Source organism: Dasypus novemcinctus, chromosome 4 (genome assembly GCF_030445035.2).
Source record: "Dasypus novemcinctus isolate mDasNov1 chromosome 4, mDasNov1.1.hap2, whole genome shotgun sequence".
In the NCBI taxonomy this organism is placed as follows: Eukaryota; Metazoa; Chordata; class Mammalia; order Cingulata; family Dasypodidae; genus Dasypus; species Dasypus novemcinctus.
In genome coordinates, this window is record NC_080676.1 from 136,817,136 (window position 1) to 136,843,295 (window position 26,160).

Genomic DNA, 26,160 nt, shown 5'->3' on the forward strand with positions numbered 1-26,160 from the left:
TTTCAACTCTTTTTTGCATATGTGGTAAACATTAAAATCAGCACAATGATGTTGAACAAAATGTCTTTTTTTCCTCAGAAGTACAAAATCTTACCACTAGTACAGGTATTAATAATAAGTTATAAAATATATCAGCAATTTTAAAAATTGCACTAAGCCTCACTAAATTAGATGGATTGTCCTGTATAATACAAAACAAAAGGACTGTTTTTCTACTTCAAAATAGTAGACTCATTAATAGAATGTTGAAAATGCATTTCACTAAGTCATAGAAATGAGACTCAAAGAAAATCAGGAAACAGATTTAGCAATTTAGACACCAACAATTTTAGCAAGTACAATACTTGACAAAATAATGAAGGAAATATAGAATTAAAATATTGATAAAATCAACAAAAAATAGATAATCCAAATGTACAATAAAATCCTTGAAAAGTATATTGCTTCAAAAGAGAAACAAGTACTTCTCCCTTAAACTTTTTGAGAAACTGTCATGATTTTGAAATTTTATTGAAAAGGAACTTGAATAATGCAAGTGCTTTATAGTCAGACAGTCAATAGTTTGTTTGGAATGCATGTGAAATTTATGTAATGGGACATGTCATATATTCACTGCATTATTCAGTTAATAATTATGAAAATGCTGTTAGGAAAAAATGTAACAGTGTAATTAAGGCACTACCATAGACCAATATACTCACTTTAAGTATACTTACTCCTCTCTTAAGCAATCTCTCTCTCTCAAAAAAAAAATAGTATACAGTATTCGAGGGGCAAACGTTTCTATTTGTATACAATTTTGTCCTATTATTATTAGTTATAAATAAGTAACCTATGTTTAGTGTAAAAATTTTAAGAGGTGTAAATAAACAGAAAGAAAATAAATGTCAATGTTAATCAAGAGAGAACCATAATTGACACTTTGTGGTCATGTCCTCTTGGATGACATTCAATACATTATATACCTATATATATCCTATACAGCTCAAAATAAGCTCATCTCTAAATTTACTGCTTTATGACACAATACACTTAAAATAAATGCATTGAGGAGAAAATATACTCACTATTATAGACACATGCATATGCAAAGTCATACACAGAAGTTTATGGTTCATTGTTTTCCCCTCTGTCTGTCCACCTCCCCTCCCTACCAATATTTACCTCAGAAGGATTTGAAAAGTAGTGGACTTATGAGTTAGGAATGAGGAAAATTGGAATGAATACTAAACATAAAAAAAATGCATTGATGTAATATTAGTGTGTGAAACTACTGACACACATGATTATATAATAAATAATAAAATCAATATCACTTTTGTAAAATTTTAGTATGATGTTTAGAAGTATTTGCCAGGGAAATATGACATATTTTTGTTCTAGAGTTCTCCTTCTCTTAAATAAGTTACCACAAACTCTCTGTAAAATGACAAAAATTTATTATCTAACAATCTCTTGGTCAGGAATCTAGACATAGATGGGTGGGTCCTCTGCTCACTGAAATCAAGGACAGCAATCTCATTCAAGGTTGGAAGCCCTCCTTCAAGATCATTTGGGTTGTTGGTTGAATTCGTTTACTTGTTGTTCTAAGATAGAGGTGCTCATTTTCTTGCAAGGTCTTGACTGGCAAAACAAGTTAAAGTCTATAATCAATGGATTGAACAAAACATGTAAACAGTAAGCAGGATAGATTCGAGGGAAACCAAAACTATAAATGGCACTATAAAACTTCTGGATGGCAAAGCAGAGAGAAAATCATAAATTAGCCATACAAAAAAAGTACTGGAATTCTTTGTAGGTAATTTCCAGGATAGACTAGAGGGTAGGGGTTGGGAAACAACATGTTTACATGTCTTTTCAGCCTTTGGTCCCTTTAAAAAATATACAATATTTTTCTGAGCCATTTGCTAGTAGGTCATTTATACCATACACTTACTATGTAATATTTCAGTATGTATTTCCTAAGAAACAGATTAATCCCTTATGTCACTATAACACTGAAATAGTATAGTTACTAAATTCAGAGAATTTAACATTGATTGAGTACTTTTATTTATTATATTCTCTTGTTTTTTAATTGTCTTTATAGAAATATAAATTTCCCTTTAATTTCAAATAGCAATTTTGCATAGGATTTAATATGAATTTGCTTTTTATTCCTTCTAAACTTTAAAAAAATGACATTCCTTTGTCTTCTTGCTTCCATACTTTCAGTTGATATGTCACCTATTAATCTCCTCTTTGCTGGAAAACAATACTCCTTTTTTTGTATGGTATGGCTTGTTTGGAAAAAATAAGCCTGTATTCCAATCGAATTTGCTTTTGCCATCTTATTTTCCTTAATAAACTAAATTATCATCAGGTCTGTTTTTTTTATGAGTTCCTATATGTCAATTATGAGATTTAAAAATGCGTTTATTTTAATCATTTTATCTCATGTTCCAAACTGGAAGATAAATCTGTAGAAAGTATCTAGATTGGCATATTAGATAAGAAAAAGTTTAAAAGATAGCTTGATGTATTGATTCTTATTCTTATAGTTTAGTCCTTTAATGTCATGGTTATTTTGGGGGCTGCATGCATGGCAATTTTTAATTAAATGTTCTTTAATTTGTATTAAGAAAATTGAAAGTCTTTGGTAAATTTTTTTCTTCTTTCTGAATGGTTTAATTTTCCTCTGGCCATTTTGTAGAGTTCAGATAGATCTCTTAAATTATTCTGTGACTGTACTATTTAGAATTATCATTAAGTCCAAGGATGTAGATTTTACTCCTAGAACATTGCTTTTACTCTAAGAGCTTGGATTCTTTGGATTCCCATTAAATCCATGGCCATTCTATAGCAGCATGCTCAATGCTTCAGGACAATAAGACTATATAAATCTCTGCTATGTTCTTTGGTATCCAAGCTGTTGTTTTCTCTGCGTATTTTCAGTTTCCCTTTATATATGCTCAGTTTACAAATTGGCAAATGACTCAGCGAAATTTCATGCAGAATTTTTGGCTTAGCAGATTTTTTGTTTCTTTAAGTCCCTGTTGTCTTGCCAGGTCTTAACATCAACCTTGTCTATAATGTAGGCGAGACTGCTGAAAACCCAAAGCAGACATTCTTCTTGAAATGTATTTTCTACACTACAAATTTGAAAATTCTCTGAGAGAAAAAGAAAAGATAAATGTGGGGCATACCTCAGTGAATTTTCTTTCTCTCTAGAACATTTGTGCCTCATATCTCATCTGCCTATGTTTGCTCTATTATAGGCTTTAAGACTTTCTTCATGTACTTTTTCAGCTTTCATAGTTGTTTTTACCAGAAATTTTAAGTTGATAGAAACTATTTAGTTAGGGTCAAATGGGAAAATCTCACTTGACAGCATTTTAACCATTATTATATTATTAAAAAGAAGACATTTATTTATTTCACATGAGAAAACTATGTAGGTTAAAATGATCTTTGTTGATTATTTTTATTTAATTTTTTCTTTTAAGATTTAGAAGTGGAGTCAAAATTAATAATACACATTATTTTTGTTTGATTTTTGTCTACTCTACAAGAATATTGTATGTGATATCAAATAAAATATAACACAATTATTTAAAGCCTTACTAATCAGAAAATAATATATTCATTCATATAATTATAATTAGCAACTGATCATCTTAGTTCTTTAAGTCAAAGAAACATTCTAACTTTTGTTTCTGAAATACAAATTATATGACAATAGTCTGGAATTATACGTGTAGACATGAGTTTCTGATATAATATAGCCCAATTTAAAGTTTAAGGAGGAAGATGGTAGAATAGGGAATGGCAGGCTGCACTCCTCCTCCAGAAACTGTGGGAAGATAGTCAGGTTAACCTGGCAGAAGGGAAACTGTGGGATTGTGGGAGCAATTGGAGGGGGCAGCTAGAGAGGGGTACCCTGTCAGCTGGGGGAAAGTCATGGGAGATAGAGCATGCAAAGCAATTCACAGCCAGCTCAGAGGGAAGCTGGGGAATTGATTTGGCAGGAAGACCAATGCTCAACCAGCTTCAAGAGTGAGGAAAGCCTCCAGATGACCAGGAGAGCATTCTGGTGTCCAAGAGGCTCTTGAGGTGGGGAGGGCTCTGGGCCAAATAAGTGTGGGAAAGCTTATTAGGTAGACTGTCACACCCACCTGCCCTGGGAAAGAGATGAAATGGATCAGTGAGGGGGTGGGATGATAGGTGCCTAACTGCTCAGGAGAGAGGGAGTCAGGAGAGACTGCAAGCCTAAAGGAGCCAAACCAGCCTGAAGGAAAAAGGGGGTGGGGAGAGGCAGACAGCCAACAAGCCATCAGAAGACCAACTGGCTTGAGAGAAGGGACAGGGAAAGGCAGGGTATCAGGCTTCAGATGACCAACCAGACTTAGGGATAGAGGAATGCGGAAGGCACAGCCCATGAGCTGTCAGATGGTCAACCACCCTGGAAAAGAAGGGATCCAGAGAGTGATCTAGCAGGTTATCAGGCACTCAACTGGTTCCCTGAGGGAGGGTGAATTGAAGGAGTAGCAGCCTTGTGACAGGTAACTCAACTTAGACTGAGGTTTTTTTTTCAGATTTTTAATTCTTTTTTATTTTAAATCAGGTTTCTTAACTGTGGAGAGCAGGCTGCTGTGGGATTGACTGATGAGCTTAGGCAGCATGAAATGGTTATTAGTGGCATCAGAGGGAGGCCTAGTTTTTTTTAGCTCTTTGTTTCTGTTTTTGTCTTCTTTTTCTTTCCTTATTTTTTGAAAATTGCATTTCTTTCTTTCATTTTCCTTCTTCCATTGCTTTTTTTATCCTTCTATTTCTCTTGTTTGGTCTTGATTTTCTTTCTTCCTTGCTCATATTTCTGGTATTTTATTTTATTTATTTTCCAGATCATTATTTTCTCTTATTCCACCTTTTTTATTCTAACTTCTTTTTATTTTTTTATTATTATTCACTCTTGCTATTTGTTTTTATTTTTTTCCTGACTCTTTTATGGTTCCTCTTCTACCCTTTTTATTATTATTATTATTCTGTTTTTTCTTCTTCTTTTCTCCTTTTTTATGGTCTTAATATTCTTTTGGAGGAACATAGACAACTACAAGGCTTAGAAAGAATAACTGGAACCAAGTCAAAAAGGACCTTTAACACAAAGCAAAATGAAATAAAACTCTAGATTAAAAAGAAAAACTAACCAACTCTATAACCCCATCAAAATAAACAGATGCATAGAATTCAGCAAAGAAATTACTAGCCATACTAGGAAACAGGAATACATGGTCAAGTCTAATGAAAAACCGAAAAAAACAGGAGGAGATGCAGAAAGTAGAATCCCCAAAATTATCATGAATCAACTTAATGAAGTGAGGAAGATATAAAGGTTATTAAGAGATAAAGGATATTAAGAAAACACTGGGCCAGGCCCTTGATATTGATGATTGTTCTTATAACTTTTTCTTGTGAAATTGAAACTTAGCGTAGTATTATATACTGCCTAAGAACTACCTCCTGAAAGCCTCCTTGTTGTGAAAATGTGTCCCCTCTCTAAGCCAAACACAGCATGTAAACACACTACATTTCCTGTGGCATTGGATATGACTTCCAGGGATTAGCCTCCCTGGCACTGAGAGATTATTACCAAGTGCCAACTAACAATGCATCTGGAAAAAGACCTTTACCAAAAGGGGAAAATGGTAAATACAAATGAGTTTTTATGGCTAAGAGACATCAAAGTATTAATTAGTCAGTTCATCCCAGAGGTTACACTTACACAAGTCTCAGCAGGTTCTCACTGACTGCCACAATAAGCAGTACCTCAAATAGCATGCTCCTGAGGGCTCCAGAGACATATAGAAACTATAAGCAGTGCTGACAGTTTGGGAATTTGGCACCCTGTCACTGGGAATTACTTTGGAATTTATGCTTCCCAGTATAACAGAGTTGGACTCATTTATAGGTTCTCTACATATGACTCTTCTGCCCCTTTTATTTGAACATATAATTAGTGCCATGCTTGAAAAATATATGTCCCAGAGATTTAAATCTTTTGCCTGTCCATGTGCCTGTTGAGATCTGAATTTCAGCAAAGTTGCAACACCTCCTTTCCAGTTCATTGGACTTTCCCAGGACAATTAAGAAGATGATGATTGACAATCCCCATCCTAAAGAATAGAGAGTGTCTGAAACTGCAAGCAAGACAGCTCCATCCATCTGCCCCATGGAATCTAAGCTCCTTTCCATTAGAATTGGAGTGTGCATCACCATTCAAAAATCCTCATGATTGGGAAATGAACAGTGGACTAAAGTAGACATTAATAGTCTACTATGTAGACTTATTATTATTCTAGCAGTGGAAGAACCCTTATCACTGAAATAAAGGCAGTGGTCACCAGAAGTTCTGAGGGATGGAAGAGGGAAGAATAGACATTATTGTTGTCCTGCATGACACTGCAATGATAGATACAGGCCATTGTGTATTTTGTCATAACCTACAAAATTGTGCAGGGCAGAGTATAAACTATAATGTAAACTGTAATCCATAGTTAGTAGCAATGCTTTCATATGTATTCATCAGTTGTAATAAATGTACCACATTAATGAGGGATGTTGTTGATTTGGGAATGTATATTTGGAGGAGAGTGGGGCAAATGGGAATCCCATGTGTGTGTGTGTGTGTATATATATACATATATATATATAATATATATATATATATATACACACATGAATGTAACATTTATGTAATCAAAAGCTTCTTTAAAAATAAGAAAAATAATTATATAAAAAAGAAGACACTGGGGGAATATACAGAAGAAATAGTAAACATACATAAATAGGTAACAGATTTGATGGTGATTAAAAGTTCAGTGCAAGAAATTAAAAATATGCTGGAAGCATATTACAACAGGCTTGAACAGAAACAAGAGATACTTAGTGATATTGAAGACAAACCATTTGATATTGCACAGATAGGAGAAGAGATAAAAACACTGAAGAAGTTCAGCAGGGACTCAGGAATTGAATGTCAGAAGACATGTGTAAACATATACATTATAGGCATCCCAGAGGGTGAAGAGAAGAGAAAGGGGACAAAAGGACTGTTGGAGGAAAATGGTTGAAAATTTCGCAACTCTTATGAGGGACATGAATGTCCATGTTTAGGAAATGCAGTGCACTCCAAACACTGTACATCCTAACAAGCCTACACCTAGACACATGGTTTTCAGATTCATAAACTCACAGGACAAGGAGAGGATTCTTAAAGCAGCAAGAGAAAAAGGTTCTATCATATATAAGGGAAGTTTGATAAAATTAAATATTGTTTTCTCATCTGAAACAATGAAGGTGAGAAGCAAGTGCTATGACATAGTTAAAACCCTAAAAGAAAAAAACTGCCTGGCAAGAATCCAGTAACCAGCAATGTTGGAATTCAAAAATGAGGGAGAGTACAAAATATTCACAAATAAACAGAAAAGGGAGTATGTCAAAAAGAGTCCCGTCCTTCAAGAAATACTAAGGGGAGCTCTTCAGGTTAAAAGAAAAAAAAAGGAAAGAGAGGATTGGAGGAGATTGCAGAAAGAAGATTATTAGTAAGAATTACTAAAATGATAAAAAGAAATAAAAATAAAATATGACATGTATAAACCTAAAGAAAAAATGGCTTATGTAAATACTGCCTTGACTGTTATAACATTGAACATTAATGGATTAAAATTTCTAATCAAAAGATACAGATTGGCAGAATGGATAAGGAAATATGACCCATCTATATACTGTCTATAAGAAACTCACCTTAAACCCAGGTGCACAAGGAGGATGCAAGTGAAAGTTAGAAAACTATTTTACATGCAAACAATAACCAAAAAATGGTGGGAAGAGCTATACTAATATCAGACAAAATAGACTTTAAATGCAAACTATTGTAAGAGACAAAGGAGGACATTATATATTAATAAAAGATGTAATCTATCAAGAGGAAAGAGCAATCACAAATATTAATTCACCTAAACAGGGTGCCTCAAAATGCATGAGGCAAACAATAAAGTTGGAGTTTTAGAGTGAAAGAATAGATATTTTATTCATATCAATATGACTGAAAAATACAATCTTTCACAATATATAACTAAAATATTAAATATACAAAAAAATCTGAAAAAGTAAATTTTCAGGGCAAACAAACACTTTTCTAACAAGTTCTTCAAAAATAACTTTTGAAAGACTCAAAACATTGTTTAAAGACACTGGCACTGGACCACAGAAATTCCGTCTAAGCACTTACAAGTTTTTAATCACTTAAGATTCTTTATCTAAGTATATCAGTGAAAATTAAAGTTATTTCAATCTTGGAAAAATCTATAAATGTGAAATATAGGAACTGTGACTTGAAATAATCAAGCGTAGTTGTAGTTTGGTCACTGCTTTTACCTACTATAGCAGTTTGATATAGTTATGAATTCCAAAAATAGATATTGGATTATGTTTGTAAATTGGTCTGTACCTGGGTATGATTATATTATGATTATGGCTTTGATTAGGCCACATCAGCAGGGTGTTGAGTCACCATCCCTTGGTGATTGGAAGTCAAAGAAAAAAAGATATGGCAAAGGACAGAGCTGAAGTTTTGGATGTTGGAATTTTAATGTTGGAATTTGATGCTGAAGTAATAACCTGGCACAATGGGAAGTAAACACACAGCAGAAAGAAAAGCAAGTCCTGGGAAGAGAGGAACCTTGAGCCTGGAAAGAAGCAAGAACCAGTGAGAGAGGGATCCTGAGCCTGGAGGAAGCAAGTCCCAGGAAGAAAGGAGTCCAGGAACCCTGAACCCTCCCAGATGTTAGTGGCTATTTTGCTCCAAAAGTAAGTTATACTTTATGACCTGGTATCTGTAAGCTCCTACCCCAAATAAACACCCTTTATAAAAGTCATCAGACTTGTGATATTTTGTATTAGCTCTCCTTTGGCTGACTAATACAGAATTTGGTACCAGGAGTTGGGTAGTGCTTTTGCAATTGCCAAAATGCTGGAATGGTTTTATCAGTGGGTAAGGAATTTTGAGATGCTTGATAGAAAAGGCCTAGATTGCTTTGAAGACATTATTGATAGCAATATGGATGCTAAATGGACTTTATGATGCCTTAGAAGTAAAATATGAAACTATTATTGGAAACTGGAGGAAAGACTATCCACATTTTAATGTGCAGAGAACTTAGCAGGATTAACTCCTGGTATTTTATGGAAGGAAGAATTCGAAAAAGAATTTTATTCATTTCTAGATATATGAAAACAGATCCTTTCCTTCACTCTTAAACTCCTTAAATATTTAGCTGAAGAAATTTCCAGGGTAAACTCAGAGAATTCTGCATGGCTTCTGCTTGCAGCTTATAGCAAAAAGCTAGAGGAGAGAAATATGCTGAGGACTGAACAGTCAGGCACAAAGAAAACAGAAACTAATTCTGGAAATTCCAAGCCTCTGAAAATCAAGCTCCCAGATGAAAGTGTCCCATTGGAGGGGTTAACTAAACTTGGAACATGTAAATCAGGATTGAAGATGCAGTTACGTCAGAAAGACCTGTGGGAAATCTTACTGTCTGATGGCTTGGACCCCTGCTTCCTGCATGCTAAACCAACAAGGTTTTTGAAAAAGCTATATGAACAAAACTACTGTCAGCCTGGAATAAAAGGACCTGGAAAGGAGAGATTGAAGGGGAAACAACTTCAGGAAGAAAACCATGGAAGCTGAGATCTGGAATTAAGACATCACCTTGGGCCAAGAGAGGAACCCCACCCATTTGTACAGAGAGGGTGAGTTTGCCCCAGCTATTGAAGAGGATGGATGTTCCTGCCTGGTGTTCTGGAAAGTTTTGCTGCCCAGGGTACAGAGAGGGTGGAGCATGTTCCTTGAGGATTAGGGCAGTTAAGGTCAGTACCCCATTGGTCTGAGAGGAGTGGTCCTGTCCCCCATGGATTAGCAAAGACCAGGTGGTCAACTTGTTGCTCTGAGAAGGATGAACCTGTATGCCAAAGTTTAGGTATGTTGTCTTCACATCACTGTACTAGGGGGGATAAAATTCTAACCCGAAGGCTGGGTAAGGTGTGGCAATCACCCCAATGCACTTCAAGGGTGAGGTCTGGAGTTTGATGATCACCCAGATGCTTGATGAGGTTGGAATCAAGAAAATGGCCATTGGGCAAGCCTGTGGAAAAGGTGGGTCTCCATATGACCCCAAGGAGAAGAAACCACCATCTTAAGAATGACTCTCAGATTTTGAAATCGAATGGAGAATGCCCTATAGGTTTACTGAACTCTAGAGGACCCATGACTCAAGTTTCCCTCCCAATTTCTTCTTATTATAATGAAAATGTTTACCATTTTTCTGTTCATTTGTGTATTGAAAGCAGATAAATTGTTTTTTCCATTTCAGAGGTCTACATCCAGGCTGAACTTTGCCCAAAGACAAATTATATTTCTTTAAATTGATTGTGATATAATTTAGTACTTGCATTGTTACTGATTTAAGGTTTGTTTAATATTGTAATGTCTTTTTGAAATTCAGAAGGTGGAGTGTAGCACTTTGATATAGATATGAATTCCAAAAATATTTGGATTCTGTTTGTAAACTGATCTATACCTGGGCATGACTAAATTATGTTGAGGGCTTTGAGTGGGCCATGTCAGTAGGGTGTTGAGTCCCTGTTGGGTGGGGACTGAAAGATAAAAGACATGGCAAAGGACAGAATTGAAGCTTTTGATGTTGGAGTTAGATGCAGAAATCTTAAGCTGGAGCTCCGGGAAGTAAGCACACAGAAGAAAGAGAAACCCTGGTTCCCCAGCAATCCAGGAAGCTTGAACCCTCACAGATGTTAGTGGCCATTTTGCTCCAACATGTGAAAATAGACTTTGGTGAGTGAAGTAACTTAGCTTTACGGCCTGGTATCTGTAAGCTCCAACACCAAATAAATACCCTTTATAAAATCCAACCGACTTCTGGTACTTTGCATTAACAACCCTTTGGCTGACTAATACACCATGGTATGTCTTTCTATGCAGACCTTACTCAAGAAAGGGATGAGGCAAATTTTATGTACATAATTGAACAAGAAATTAAATATACTTTTCTTGAAATTTATATATATAATGTAATTTTTTGTGTGTCAGTAGCATGAGACAACTGTCTTTTATTGTTCATAAAGCCTTAAGAAAGATTATTTTAAATATTTTGGAAATAATAATGACAGACTTTCTCAAAAGTAAACTTCTTTATTTCTAACTCATATTTCCATGGTTTGCTATAGTTAAAATAACTTTTCTGAACTTAACTTGTCAATATCATTTTTTAAAAAGATTTATTTATTTATTTCTCTCCCCTACCGCCCCCCCCCCATTGTCTCTTCTCTGTGTCTATTTGCTGCATCTTCTTTGTCCGCTTCTGTTGTTGTCAGTGGCACAGGAATGTGTGTTTCTTTTCATTGCGTCATCTTGTTGTGTCAGTTCTCTGTGTGTACGGCACCATTCCTGGGCAGGCTGCACTTGCTTTCACACTGGGCAGCTCTCCTTATGGGGCGCACTTCTTGTGGGGCTTCATGGGGCTCCCCTATGTGGGGGACAACCCTGCATGGCAAGACACTCCTTGCGCGCATCAGCACTGTGCATGGGCCAGCTCCACACAGGTCAAGGAGGCCGGGGTTTGAACCGTGGACCTTACATGTGGTAGACGGACATCCTAACCACCGGGCCAAGTCCGCCACCATCAATATCATCTTCTAACAAATTTTGATGATAAAATTTATCACTAATTTTTATAAGAAGCACATTGTGTCTCTAGCAATGGGCAATATAAGTATTCATCAAGGAATGAATGGATAAACAAAATGTGGTTTATACATAGAATGGAATACTATTCAGCCTTAAGAAGAAATAAAATTGGGATACATATGACAACATAGATGAACCTTGAGGACATTATACTGAGTGAAATAAACTGGACACAAAAGGTTAAATATTGTATGACCTCATAGATATGAGCTTAATACAATGAGCAAGCACATGGAGCTAAATTCTAGACTACAGGTTCCTGGGACATAAAATATGGTTTGAGAATGCAAACTGATGCTTAATGTATATAGAATTTTTAATTATTTTTATTATAAAAGTGTGTAAATAGAGTTGATGGTAGCACATCATAGTGTGTATGACAAACACTAGGCACTGTGTTACAGTAATTTTGGTGGTGGTTGAGGATTGAGGTTACTACTATAAATATAAGAATATTCTTCTATCACAAACTTAAAATATGGTGATATATGGGAATATTACAACTAACGTAATTTATGCATGATAGTTAACACCAACATTGTAGTACTTTTGTAGCAATGTTGAAGAACATACTATATCAATTCTAAAAGCTAACCATAGCAGTGGATAAGGGGATATGGGATTATGGGATTTTTCTTTTGGAGTAATGAAAACATTGAAAAATCGACTGAGGTTATAACAAATAAAGACACAGAGATGCTTAGAGTTTCATAAAGTCACATATTTTACAAATTGTAGAGCCTCTAGGCTATACATAGATACTGATGACCAATGATACTTATTATTTACTATATTAATAAATTCCCAAGTATTACAATAAAAAAACTACAAAACTGTAATAAAAATATTTTGCTAACTACATGGCTGGGAAATACATTTGAAGATCACTAAAACAATTTGCAATTAAGTGATTCATTTTCTTCATTTGAACAAAGAAATGTTTTCTCTCAAATATGCATTGAGTTTTCCTCCTTTAAATACACGGGCTTTATGTTCATATATATATGTGAAGTAGACATAGGAAAACTTTTCAATAATTGTGTAATTAGGAAAATTATAATTCACTCTTTCAATCAAATACCCTGAATATATGTGACTCTACAAAGACTTCAAGACTTTAATATAAGCATTTCTGAACCTTTGCTGTTAAAAGAAAATTTATCATACCTTTAAAGAAGTGGTTCTCCTGTCAAAGTAAGGAGTTTTATAATGTAAAAACCACATGAAATAACATAAAATAAACCTCCAGAAGCACTGCACATAACCTGTCAATCCTTTGTCTATGAGATCAGGTTGACATACAAAGAAAACATGTTTTACCCAAGAGCTTTGCTTGTCAGGAATAAATCATATAATATCAGATATCAGTGAAGAGAAAAAAAAAGCTAATAAAAAATGACTGATATTTCCAGATATGCCCCAAAGAAATCTGTCAATCTAAGGTTAAATTTAAGGTTTTTTTTAAATGAAAAAATTATACCACTTATCTACTACTTAGTTAATTATAAAGTACCAATAAGATAAAATTTCAATTAAAATATAAATAAATATCATTATATTAGTTAAAGAAGAAATGTCCTGGCTTATTAGAATTCTGAGATTGTCTGTGATACATAGTAGATGTGCAATAAATATCTGCTGCATTAACAAAATCAACAAAATAATAATTACATTTCTAAGACTACACATTTAAGCATTTGTATTTCACATTCATATCTGCATCTATATTTAAATTAATTTTTAAATCTCCAGATGTATGAATATCTGTATTATTGACTTATTAAGAATCCCATCTCACAGCTAAGAAAATCTTGTGGAACTTAAAGACAGTCCATAGTAAATCTGTGTTTGGTTCTTCTTCTTTCCCTACGTCATTTTACAATCCCAAAAGAGCAGTTGGCAACTATTCATACCTCTTTAGTCTAAGGTTGGAAAAAAAAAAAAAGTGATCAACTCAGTGTTGATGTTCCCACATTTAGTCAATATTATTGCAGAAAGACTCCAGGTTAAAGGGATTAATTAAAATCTATCCCATACGTTCATATGATTCAATTAAAACAGGCAGGGTTTTAATTGAAGCTGAAGGATAAGGCAAAAACAGCAAATAAACCTGAAAACAAATGTTAATATGTTGAAGGTGGTGGAAAGGAAGTCGTAGCAAACAGGGATTAATCACTCATCTGCCAATTTCTCATCTCCATACTAGGACAAAAACTACTTATAATCTAAGTTCTCTGTCATGGAGAATGTGACAGCAGACATCATGCCGTGACTTAGATTCAATAATATTTATCTGCTCCTGGACTCTCTCTTTTTTTTTTTTTTTTTATTTCTTTGCTAACTCTTGATAAAAGCAAGGAACACAATTAGATCTCAGTTAATCACTTGAAGTTGCAATTGTCCAAAGCAACAGCTACAGTTGCTGATTTGGGCTCAGCCATCATAGCAGGGGCCTTCTCCTAGCTAGTATTCTTTGAGAATTGTTAGTTTCTCATAGGATCCACTCCTAGTAGGCAATTTTATCAGAAGTATGGGAGATTAGGACTCCAAGCTCCTCAAAAGAATGCAACTGAACTCAAACCTTAAATTCAACCCTGATGAGACCACGAGTGGAGAATGGTGCCGATCCATGCTCAGACTCCTGACCGCGGAAACTGTGAGACAATATATGGGTGTTCTTTTAAGTCAATACATTTGCGATCATTTTTTACACATAAAGAGAAAACTAGTACACAGACCATAGTCATTCCTATCTGAATCCCAAATGTTAGATCTAGAGCAAAAAAAAAAAAATCTTTCATGGTACGCTACCTGACTAAAAAAGTATATAATGATGGATTTATTTGTTAAAAGGAAGGTATGGATATTGGGAAATTAATATTAAAGGAACAATGAATTCAATTTTATATCAGACAATGTAAAGTAAATCTACTATTTGGACATTATAAATATATTTCATGCAAGTCACTTTTTGCAACCAGGAGCTTGTATATGGGAAGCAAGTATTTAACTACTGAGCTAACCTGATTCCATATAAGTCACTTTTAACTAATCTGGTCCCTGAAACATTCTACAACATCCAACTTAGCATCACAGAAAAAAAATTTTCAGGCTATTATCTTTCCAAATAGATATATTTAATTTATAGAGTTACAGATTATAAAGTTTCTGCTTTAAACTTATACTTTCCTTCAAGCACATTTCCTTGCTTTAAATTTCACAAAGTGGGAGAATTTGCAAAATAATGATAGTAGTGATAGTTATAATCCTTATAATCATGAGAATAATCATTTATTGAACTCTCATCAGTAACTGGACTCTGGGCTAAGGGCTTTATATGTGCATTCTTATTCAGCCTTATTCATACAATAAGGACCTCCATTCAGAGCATTCCTGAAGCTTTCTATTTACTTTTTTTTTCACAGTAGAGGTTGCCCAATCCCCTGCCTGCTTTTAAGTCTCTGCCAACTGCAAGTATTATAACTGACTCCCTTATATCAAGTCTGAATAGACTCTCTTTATTCTAATTTGGGTGGTATTCATTTATTCCACAGAGGATATTAATTGAAATATCTGCAGGTTTATTACTATCACACAGACAGCCATCTGGACTGAATGATAGTTGAATATATAATTAATATTTCTTTCAATTTCAGTTTCTCTGCTAAACTGAAAACTTAAATTCAGGTTTTTGTATTTTTCCAACATGATTGGCCATTAGAAAAAAAAAAGGCATCAAATTAGATTTCTTCAGATAGAAACTCAAAATAGCTTTTTTAATTCCTTTCTGTATAAGCAAAGACAGTGAAATTTTGTTAAATAGACTACGACAGTGCAGCCAATAATCTGTGGAGAAATCTGGAGAAATTGACCAAAAGGGTAGAGGAAGAGCTTTTAGCTCTTGTGCCTTAACCTGACCTTGTGATTTTAAGCTGTACAACTGAAAGCAAATGTATGATATTTGGGGACTCTTAGATTGTTGTACAGAATCCCAAAACTTTTCTTTTCTGTCTTGTTTTTTTTTTTTTCACTCTACAACTCTGCCTTTCTCAACCATAATTACCTTCTCTCCACACATGATTTTCCTTTTTAAAATATATAGCCAATTATTCAAGATTAGGATTGGTGCTTCTAAAGAACACTATCTCTGAACTTCACAGGTATGTAGGGTCGATATAGCATTAGAGAACTTATTAAAAGAGAGAAAGAAGATCAGCCTCATTGAGCTATTCCTCATTGCCATGCCTGTGTTACTTACCTAAGTCAGAGCTAGTTCATATTCTCTGGGGAGATTTCCTGAAATTTAAAAATATAGGCACTTCACTTATGTAGGAAGATACATAATGGGTACAAAATTGTAACTATAAATTGTGAAAATGTTTTTCATGTAAGTACAAAATACAAATGAAAATTTAATCTTCAGATAATTTTGTATTTCCAACAGAACCATAATTATGGTATTTAAAATATGTATTAATAAGTAGGCATTTTATGTATTAATAAGTGGGCATTCCATTGCTGTAGATAATTTTTAACACAGATTGAGTTATAGGCTACAGAGAATATATTATTAAAATAGCAGTTCTGGACTTGACAGTGCCTCAGGCATATTTCGTAATATTTAAATTTCATATTCTTTAACTGGATAAAAAGGCCCTACCCAATATGTCTCATGGCTACTTCTTTGATCTGATCTCCTGCAACTTTCGCCTCTGTACTCTAGCTCCAGTCATATCGGTCTTTTATTCCTTCTCTTTCCAGAGTATACCAAGCGTGCTTGTGCTTCAGTGCCTATATAACACTTACTTCTCTGCCACGGATACATATTTCAAAGGTATATGCATTACTTCCTTCAGCTCTCAGCCCAAATGTTGTTTTAAAAATGGTCGCAATTATTCTCTTTCCTGTACCATTGCTCTTTCCAATGTGTCTTTGCAGCTCCTTTTCCTAAGTGGACTCACCCTGTGACTTAGTTTGACCAATAGAATGGAGCAGAGGTGATGTTGCCAGAGAATTTTGAGTTAAATAAGTGGTTGTTTTTTTTGTTTTTTTTTAAAGATTTATTTTTATTTATTTAATTCCCAGTTTATATGTTTATTAATATCTATACAAAATAGCAACTTATTAGAACAGAATGCATTTTTTTAAGGATTTTTCTCTTTCCATTATTCTAAGGATATGAGCAGTGAAATTAAATTAATTCCTTGACAATTATAATAGCTAGTAGACAATAGAAAAAATAGAGAGACAGGAAGCAGATGGTAATTCAATGTATTTTTAATATTTGGCAACATTTTGTCATTGAAAAATAATCACATGTATTTTTCAGTCATATATCTTATTCAAGTCTGAAGTAGAGTTTTAATTTTGGATTTTTCTACTACCTTTGAAAATACTTCCAATTGTAAAATAAAACATTTTCATTCTATAACAAGTTATATTTTATTTGGTTTCAATTGTTTGAGAAATGTATTGGTTTGAGCTGTATATATCCCAGAGAAACATGTTCTTAACCCTAATCCATTCCTGTGGGTATAAACCCTTTATAAGTAGAAACTTTTGATGAGGTTATTTTGGTTAAGTGTGGACCACTTCAATCAGAATGGGACTTAATCGTTTTGCTGAAGTCCTTTATAAGAAAGTAATTCAAGCAGAGAGAGACATCACAAGCTGGAAGCAGTCACAAGCTGAAATCAATAAAACTCAGAGACAATAGGAAATACTGCCATGTGACTTGCCATATGACAAGCTATGGGTCAAGGATCACTGGCAGTCAGCCCCAGAATGCCAGTCTTTGGGGAGGAAGCATAACCTTGATGATGCCTTGATTTGGAGATTTTCCTGGCTTCAAAATTATGAGCTAGTAAATTCCCGTAGTTTGATACAAACCCATTCATGGCATATGTTTGAGCAGCCAAGAAAACCAAAATAGATTTTGGTACCAGGAGAATAGGGTGCTGCCATTGCTATCAAAAAAAAAAAAAAAAAAAAAAGAAATGTTGGAAATGGCTTTGGAATTGGGTAATGGGTAGAGGCTGGAAGAATTGTGAGATATTTGATAGAAACATCCTAGATTGCTTTGAAGAGACTGTTGGTGGATATATGGAAGCTAAAGATACTACAGCTGAGGACGCAGACAGAAATGATGAATGTGTTATTGGAGGAAGAGCCCTCCTTTTTTTAAAGAGGCAGAAACCTTAGTATTATTGAATTCTGATCTGGAATGGAAAGCTGAACTTGAAAGTGTTCAACTTGAATTTGTAGCTGAGAAGATTTCTAAGCTAGGTGTGGAAGGTAGAGACAAGTTTCTCCTTGCAGGATATGTTGAAATGAAAGAGAAAAGGGAAACACTGAAAACTGAACACCTGGCATAAAGAAACCAGAATTTGATGGTTTGGAAAACTCAGTGTTTACAGAAAGTGAGTCCCAGAGAATAATGCTTCATTTGAGGGTTTATTTGAACATGAAACCAGTCAGCAATATCTGTGCAAGTCAGGACTTGAGATATAGATTATTCAGGAGGAATCTTTGGAAAGTCCTTCTGTCTGGTGGAGTAGAGCCCTGTGAAATATACACAGAAACAACAAGTTTTGTTTTGTTTTTTGCATGTGTAATTTGTATAAATGGGAACACTGCAAGTCTTGACTAAAAGGGAAAGAAAAGGGATAAATTGAGCAAAGAATGACTTCAATAGCAGAACTATGGAGGCAAAGGTACAGACTGAAGAGTTCTGAGGCAGAGAGTAGGCTCATCCATGTTTGTGGAAAAGGTGAGTCTGCCCCAGTAGGTGGAGAGGTTCTGTCTTTTATCCTGTTGTTTAGAGAGAGTGCTGCCACCACAATTCTTTAAAATGGTGGGACCTGTGTTCTTGTATTCATGGAGAGTCTGGTGACCACCCCAGTGTTCAAGGAGGGGGAGTCTATACCCCAGGATTTCTCAAGAATCTGACCACTATCCAATGCTTGCTTAGAGAAAGTGGAGGTTTTATTCCAGTGTTGGGGAAAGCACAGATGCTGTGCACGTGCTAGGAGGGATTGGGACAGCAGCTCTTACTGGCCCATAGGACAAACCATTGATTTACAGAAAACTCTCAGACCTGGAAATGTAATGGAGCTTTCCTTGCTGGGTTTGGAAATTGTTTGGAACCTATGACCTTTGATTTCCTTCCAATTTCTACCTATTGGATTAGGAATGTTTATCCTATACCTGACCGACCATTTTATATTGGAAACAGATGATTTATTTGTTAAATTTCACAGGACCATGAGCAGAAGGGAAATTGAAAATGATTATAACCTATTTTGATGATATTTTAACTTATCATTGTTAGAGGAATGTCTTAAGTCTTTTGGGATTTGGATGGAACAGGTATATTTTGTCTATAGAAAGAAAAATCTTTTTGGGGTCCAGAGAGTGGAGTGTGCTTGCTTTATATACCACTTAAAAATGTGTTCTTAAACCTAATTCATTTTGGTAGATTTGAGCCCAATGTAAATAGGAAGTTTTGATGAGATTACTTCAGTTAAGGTATGACCTACCTAAATCAGGATGGGTTTTACTCCTTATATTAGTCTGCCAAAGGGGTGCTGATGCAATGTACCAGAAATCTGCTGGCTTTTATAAAGGATATTTATTGGGATAAAAGCTTACAGTTACAAGGCCCTAAGGATTCCAACTCATGGTTGATTTCTCATCAATGTCAGTTGTCACACGTTGAAGAAAGATGGTCACTGATCTCTGCCTGGTCTCTCCTTCCTGGGCTTCCTCTTCCTCTTAAGGATCCATGTTCCCAGCTTCTCCCAGATCATAGCTATAGGCTGGCATAAGACTTGTCTTTCAGGACTTCCTCTCTCTGAGCTGCAGACTATCTGGCAAATGGCTCATCTCTCCCTTGGACCCCAGGATCAAAATTAACAGAGCTCTCTCTCTTCCTGTGCATCTCTTCAAGTGAGTGCCCATTTATATCAGCCCACATGGGGGCAGGGACTCAACCTGAATTACACCTTACTAACATAACCCTTGAGAAGACCTAAATTGATTTTGTGAAGTAAACTTAATCAGAGCCCCCTCACGGAATTTAATACAATGGAAAGGGTATCTTACTCGGAGGAACAGATTAGTTTAGAAACATAATAGTTCTCTTTTTGGGATTCACAAAAATAATCTCAAACTGTCACACTTCTACTACTGGGTTCCTTTATAAGGGAATGAAATTCAGACACAGAGAGAGAAGAAGCCACAGAGGGTGCAGCTAGAAGCTGAAATCAACAAAACCCAGAGAGACCAGGAGATGCTTGCATGTACCTCACCATGTGACAAGCTAAGGACCAAAGATCACTGACAGCCAACCCTAGAATGCTAGTCTTTAGGCAGATAGTGTAGCCTTGATGATGCCTTGATTTGGATGTTTCCTGGGCAAAACCATGAGCTAATAAAATCCCATTGTTTAGCACAACCCAATTCATGGTGGTTGATTGGTAGCTAAGGAATTTAAATTTAAAAAAAAGTTCTAAAATTAATAATAGTGAAAATTACTAGACCAATAGATACTTTGGTATGCATATATTTGCCATAATTCTTTCATGTATTTTTCCATTTCATAAATAGAAATTTAAAAATAAAAGCAATTCAAACCCATGGTAAAATTTAAAGTAGAATAAACATTACTTTCCCTTAAAATTCTGTTTAGTTTTCTGCATACAGTCTTCCTTTCTCATGGAAAAGTTTCCTCAAGTCAATTGATTTATTTTAAGCTCATATTTCTCCATCTACCAATACCAGTTTTGTTCTTATTTTTCCACTCAGTGTTTCACTTAAGGATACAAGCCCACTCACTTCTAGATCCCTTAAACTGTGGTCTATATTTACTCCTATTATTTGATTTTATAATCTTCAATTAAAACCCAATCAAAGCAACAAAAAGTAAGCAAGCAGAGAATCACATAGAAATAATTAGGTACTTTAAAATGGGTTAGATTGACCTGGTCAATCAAAATGGAAGGGCAATTGAGAATGAAGGAGGCACTTTAATCTTCTCATTTTTTTTTTTGCCTTTTATCAGATAAGCCTCTCTTTCCTTTATATAGCTTCAACTATTTATTTTACTTAGGCAAAATTTATATGTAATTGTTCAATAGGTTTTTGCCTACGATATTCAACTAACGGTTAAATCTCTAAAAACCTGTAATAATGGTGATGATTACTTCCACTTTAGATGGTAGTATTAATATGTTCAATATAGTGAATTTCATACTCACTCTTCATAATAGTGGAAGAGAAGTTCATCCAGTAAAAATCTTTAATATTGACTTAAATACAATTCAGAGTGTTGACTTAAGTCATAGCCAAATGAACTTGTACCTATAATAGGTGGAAGAAAAGTTTAACACCTCTGGAAAAATTTCAATTATGTTCATACAAAAATGTGCTTTTGTTATCGTTTACCACTAAGAACCATTTTGTATTTAGGCTTATTTAAATGTATTTCTTATATTTCTTTATTATAAGGATCTTTAAATGCTAAAGAATTCATACTGTACTATTTATTTTGATAATATACAAACATTAAGTCTGACATTTAAAATAGTATTAAAAATCTAGGTCCTAAAATGTATTTAAATAAAATATAGTTGTTTGGCATTTTAAGACACTCATTTAAAAAAAAAACATATTTTGAAATAAAATCATTAATAAATTAATTTTAGATAATGAATTCACTAATTATTTTTAAGTGAGGTTGTTAAAAGTCACATTTTCTTCATGTCTTTGAAAATATTTACCTTGCTGTGTTTTATCCCATTTTATATGGTTACTACTAACAATCTAATGTTTAAGAACATAATAGGTTTGACAACACACATGATTGACATTAGAATTTTTGTCTGGACATGAAATGTCAATATTGTAGCATTAACGACATTTACACACATTATTTTTTGGAATAAAATGTTGTCTTGCTTTATCTTTTTAAAAGGAAGTACAGAAATCGGTCTAAAGTAGTATTTTGAGGACATTTGTTTCAATGAACTAAACCCCAGACAATTCAGATTTCAAATGCTGTGTTATTAATGTATTTTTTTATGTTTGAAGACACAATGCAGAATACCACATTGCTTTTTGTGTTATGTCTCCTTAGTCCTTTCTAGTCTGTGGTAACATCTCAGTCTTTCCTTGACTTTCATGACCTTGACATTTGGAGGAGGAATGATCAGGTATTTTGCAGAATGGAAACAAAGTTGGGGTTTTCTTATGTTTTCATCATAATTAGACTGCTGATAGTTTTTGTTTTTTTTTTTTAAGAATTCCAAGGATGAAGTGACTTTCCCATCACACCATATTAAGAATTATAAATATCCATATGACATCACTGATGATGTTAACTTTGGGTCATGTGGTTAAGACACTGTTTTCTCTATTTTAAGTTACTATTTTCATTTTCTATACTTCATGATTTGGAAGTGAGTTACTGAGTGCAGCCCACACACTAAGCAAAGGATGTTAAGCTCATCTTCCTGGACAGAATTATCTGAACATATTATTTGGAATTCTCCTGAATGAAATATCGGTTTCTTCCTTACTTTTTATTAATTCTATCATTTACTTACATATCAATATAACTCATGTAGTCTTGTAGTAGGGTTTATAATCCAATGATTTTGTTGGTGGTGCTGTTTATATTGTTCAAGATTTAACCATTGTAAACTATTTGGTTGGCACTAGTGCCCCATGATATAGTACCAACCTTTTTCTTTTTGAACACTTATTTTCTGATACCACAAATTGCTCCAAGGTCATTCTGATTTGGCTCTATACCAGCTCTATGATCAGGCATTTTTTGTAAAAGCCATGATTCTTCTAATTAGGCAATAAGATTTAAAACCAAATTCTGGACATGAAATATGTCCATTGTTAAAAGGATGTATTCTTTGTTGTCTCACCAGACAGAGTTAGGTAATATATTGATGCAGACCAATCCATGTATACATGTATAGCAGTTTGATATTGTTTATGAATTTCAAAAAATGATAATGGATTATGTTTGTAAACTGGTCTGTTACCCTGGGCATATCATATTATATTGAATTCAGAGATTTCACTTTTTCTTGATTAAATAATGATTAAGGCTTTGATTGCACCATGGCAGTAAGCCATCGAGTCCCTGCCCAGAGAAACCACAAAGCAGAGAGGGGAGGTTAGACTTTTAATGCTGGAGCCCCAGGAAGTAAATACACAGAGATGCAGATATACGAGGAAAGAGTGAAAGCTCCATTAGATATAGTAGAGGCCCTGGGAAGAGAGATGAGGTATTCACCTGATAGTTTACAGCTGGCTTTATGGAGAGAGCAGAGCACCTGAGCTTGGAGAGAAATAAGCCACAGGAGAGAGACAAGACTTATCCCAGCCTACAGCTGATATTGGAAGAATCTGAGACCACAGACCTTTAAGAGGAAGTAGGAGGCTGAACCCTTGTAGACATCAGTGGCCATCTTGCTCTAACACATGGCAACAGACTTTGGTGAGGGAAGTAACTTAGGCTTTATGTCCTGGTAACTGTAAGCTTCTATACCAAATAAATACCCTTTTATAAAATCTAACAGATTTCTGGTATTTTGCATCCATGCCTCTTTGCCTGACTAATTTAACATGCATATCTTTAAATATTTCCCTGTCTATCCATCCACATTTATATTAAACTAAACCTAAGCTCATACTGATGTCTCCAATTCTCCTCTCACAGTTTATTCTGGCATTTACTACTTGCATATCTGTAGCTTCTATTCCAAATTTGAGTAGCATGTTTCTTACTATCAACCATACATATACTTATTTGTTCAACCTCAGTATTCATGGAAAACTGTTTCATAATATTTAAACAATGTCTGTGAGAAACCCAATTAACCAACTTGTGTACAGTTCCGTTTGTCTTTCACTTACAGTTTCCAAATATATTTTCCAAATATTTAAGTCAGCTCTTATATGTCTTAATTTCTTTTTGGTGTCTATATTGATCTTGTCACCTGCACCCCAGGGGAACTTGTTTATTAGCTCTAATAATACTGGATGGAGTCCTTAAAGTTTTCAGTGTACAAGATCAAACCATTTGAAGATAGAAATGTAGTTTATTCCTTTTCAAATTTAGATGGCTTTTATTTCATTTTCTTGCCTAATTACCCTAGCTAGAACGTTCAGGAGATGTTAAACAAAGGTGCTAAGAGCTTGTCTTAGTCCTGATCTTAACAGAGGATTAATATCATTACTTTTCCATTAATCATGATGCTAGACATGATTTAAAAAAACAAAGAAAACCGAAACCCTTTATTGAGATTAACAAAATATCAGGGACAGGTATACTAGAAACAATGGAAAAAATGTGTTTTACTGATACTTCTCTTTGGTCATATATTGAATGCCATAGTGGCAAAAGACTGTTTCCTGGTTGGAAAACTACGCTTGTGATTTTTTCTGCTTTTTATTTAACAAATTGTCTGGCTTTCTCTTTAAAGTTTTTGTAGTCTGACTTCCTCTCTCATTATGACCTCTGGCTACATGCATTCAAAATTTGGACTTTCCTGGTACCTTTTAAAAGAAAGGCTTAGACATAAATTGGATCTACAAGCATGTCTACTTTGCTACTTGTAAATAGTATCAATGGAAATGATTGTTGCATACACAACTATTCAAGCCAGTTTCAGAAGATAATCCATAGAACAGTGCCTATCCTTGAAACTTCAGAGTTGAATAAGGTAAGTGCTACAAACAGACCTTCATTTATTTTGCACTCATTATCTCAGGATGCACATGTTGGCCTATCAAAGTAGAAATGGGACTGAATTTTTTAAATAGATGTCATTTATCTATTTGGGAAAATTCCCTTTTATCTTGGTTTGCTCAGTGCACTTTTTAATTAAAAAAAAAAGAGGGTTAGATTTTATCAAACGTTTTTCCAACAACTGTTGAAATGATTATGTGTTTATTGCCCTTCAGTCTTTTAATATGGTCTATTAGAGTGATTGATTTTCTGATATTGAACCAATGTTGCATTTCAGTTCCAGGGATAAACCTCACGTGGACATAATTTATTATTCTTTTTATGTGGTGCCTAGATATGGTTTGCTAGTATTTTTCTTTTTTTTAAGGATTTTTCTGTCTACATTCATCAGGGATATTGGTGTGAGTTTTCTTTTACTGAAAAGTCCCTCTCTGGTTTTGGATTAGGGTAAAATTGGCTTCATGGAATGAGTTGGATGTGTTCCCTCTGTTCAAATTTTTCGTAAGCATTTGTGAAGAATTGGTGTAAATTACTATTTGAACATTTGATAATATTTGTCGGTGAAGCCATCTTGTCCTGGATTTTTCATTGTGGGAAGATTTTATTATAATTATTTATTATTAAGTCAACCTATTTACTTGTTATAGATCTATTCAGATAGTCTGTTTCTTCTTGGATCAGTTTTGGTACTTTGTTTCTTTCTAGGAATTTATGTATTTCATATGGGTCATCTGATTCTTTGGCACACACTTATTCAGAGTATTGCATTATAATACCTTTATTTTTTGTAAGATCCATAGTAATGCCCCCTATTTTTTCCCCGATTTTGTAATTTGCCTCTTCCATCTTCCAAATTTTATATGAGTGTTTTCTAGCTAAAAGTTTGACAATATTGTTGATCTTTTAGATGAACCACTTTTTGTGTGGTTGAATCTATCTATTGTATCTTTATTCTTTATTGTATTTATTTCTTTTCTTATCTTTATTCTCTCTTTCTGCTTGCTCTGGGTTTAGTTTCCTCTTCTTTTTGTTGGTTTTTTAAGGTAGAAGATTAGGATATTGACTGAGGATATTTGCTCTTTTTTACTATGAGCATTATAAAGTTGTCATTTTCCCTCTAAGTGTACTTTCAATGCACCTGATGAATATTTAATGTAATATCTGGTATGGTGTAACGTATACCTGACATTTTGCTATATGTTTTCTAAGTATTTTATAATTTTTCTTTTTCAATATTTCTCCACAATTACTTTTGTTTGTTTGTTTTAAATATGTATTTCTACTATACCTTTTTAAATTCCCTTGTCAGTTCCTTTACTGATTTTTTGGAGTTATATTATTAACAGTTGCACTTGTGATTACAATAAACATTAATTTATAAAAATCCAGTATGAATTAATTCCACCTTAATTTAAATAGTATACAAAAGACTTTGCTCCTCTCCCATTCCTTTGCATTCTCTCCCATTTCTTTGTTCTGCTTTTGATACTCAGATTATATATTTAGACATTGTATGTCCATTAACACAGATTTATAATGATTGTTTTAGCAGATATCCTTTAAATTAGATAGTAGGAAAAATCTAAACAAA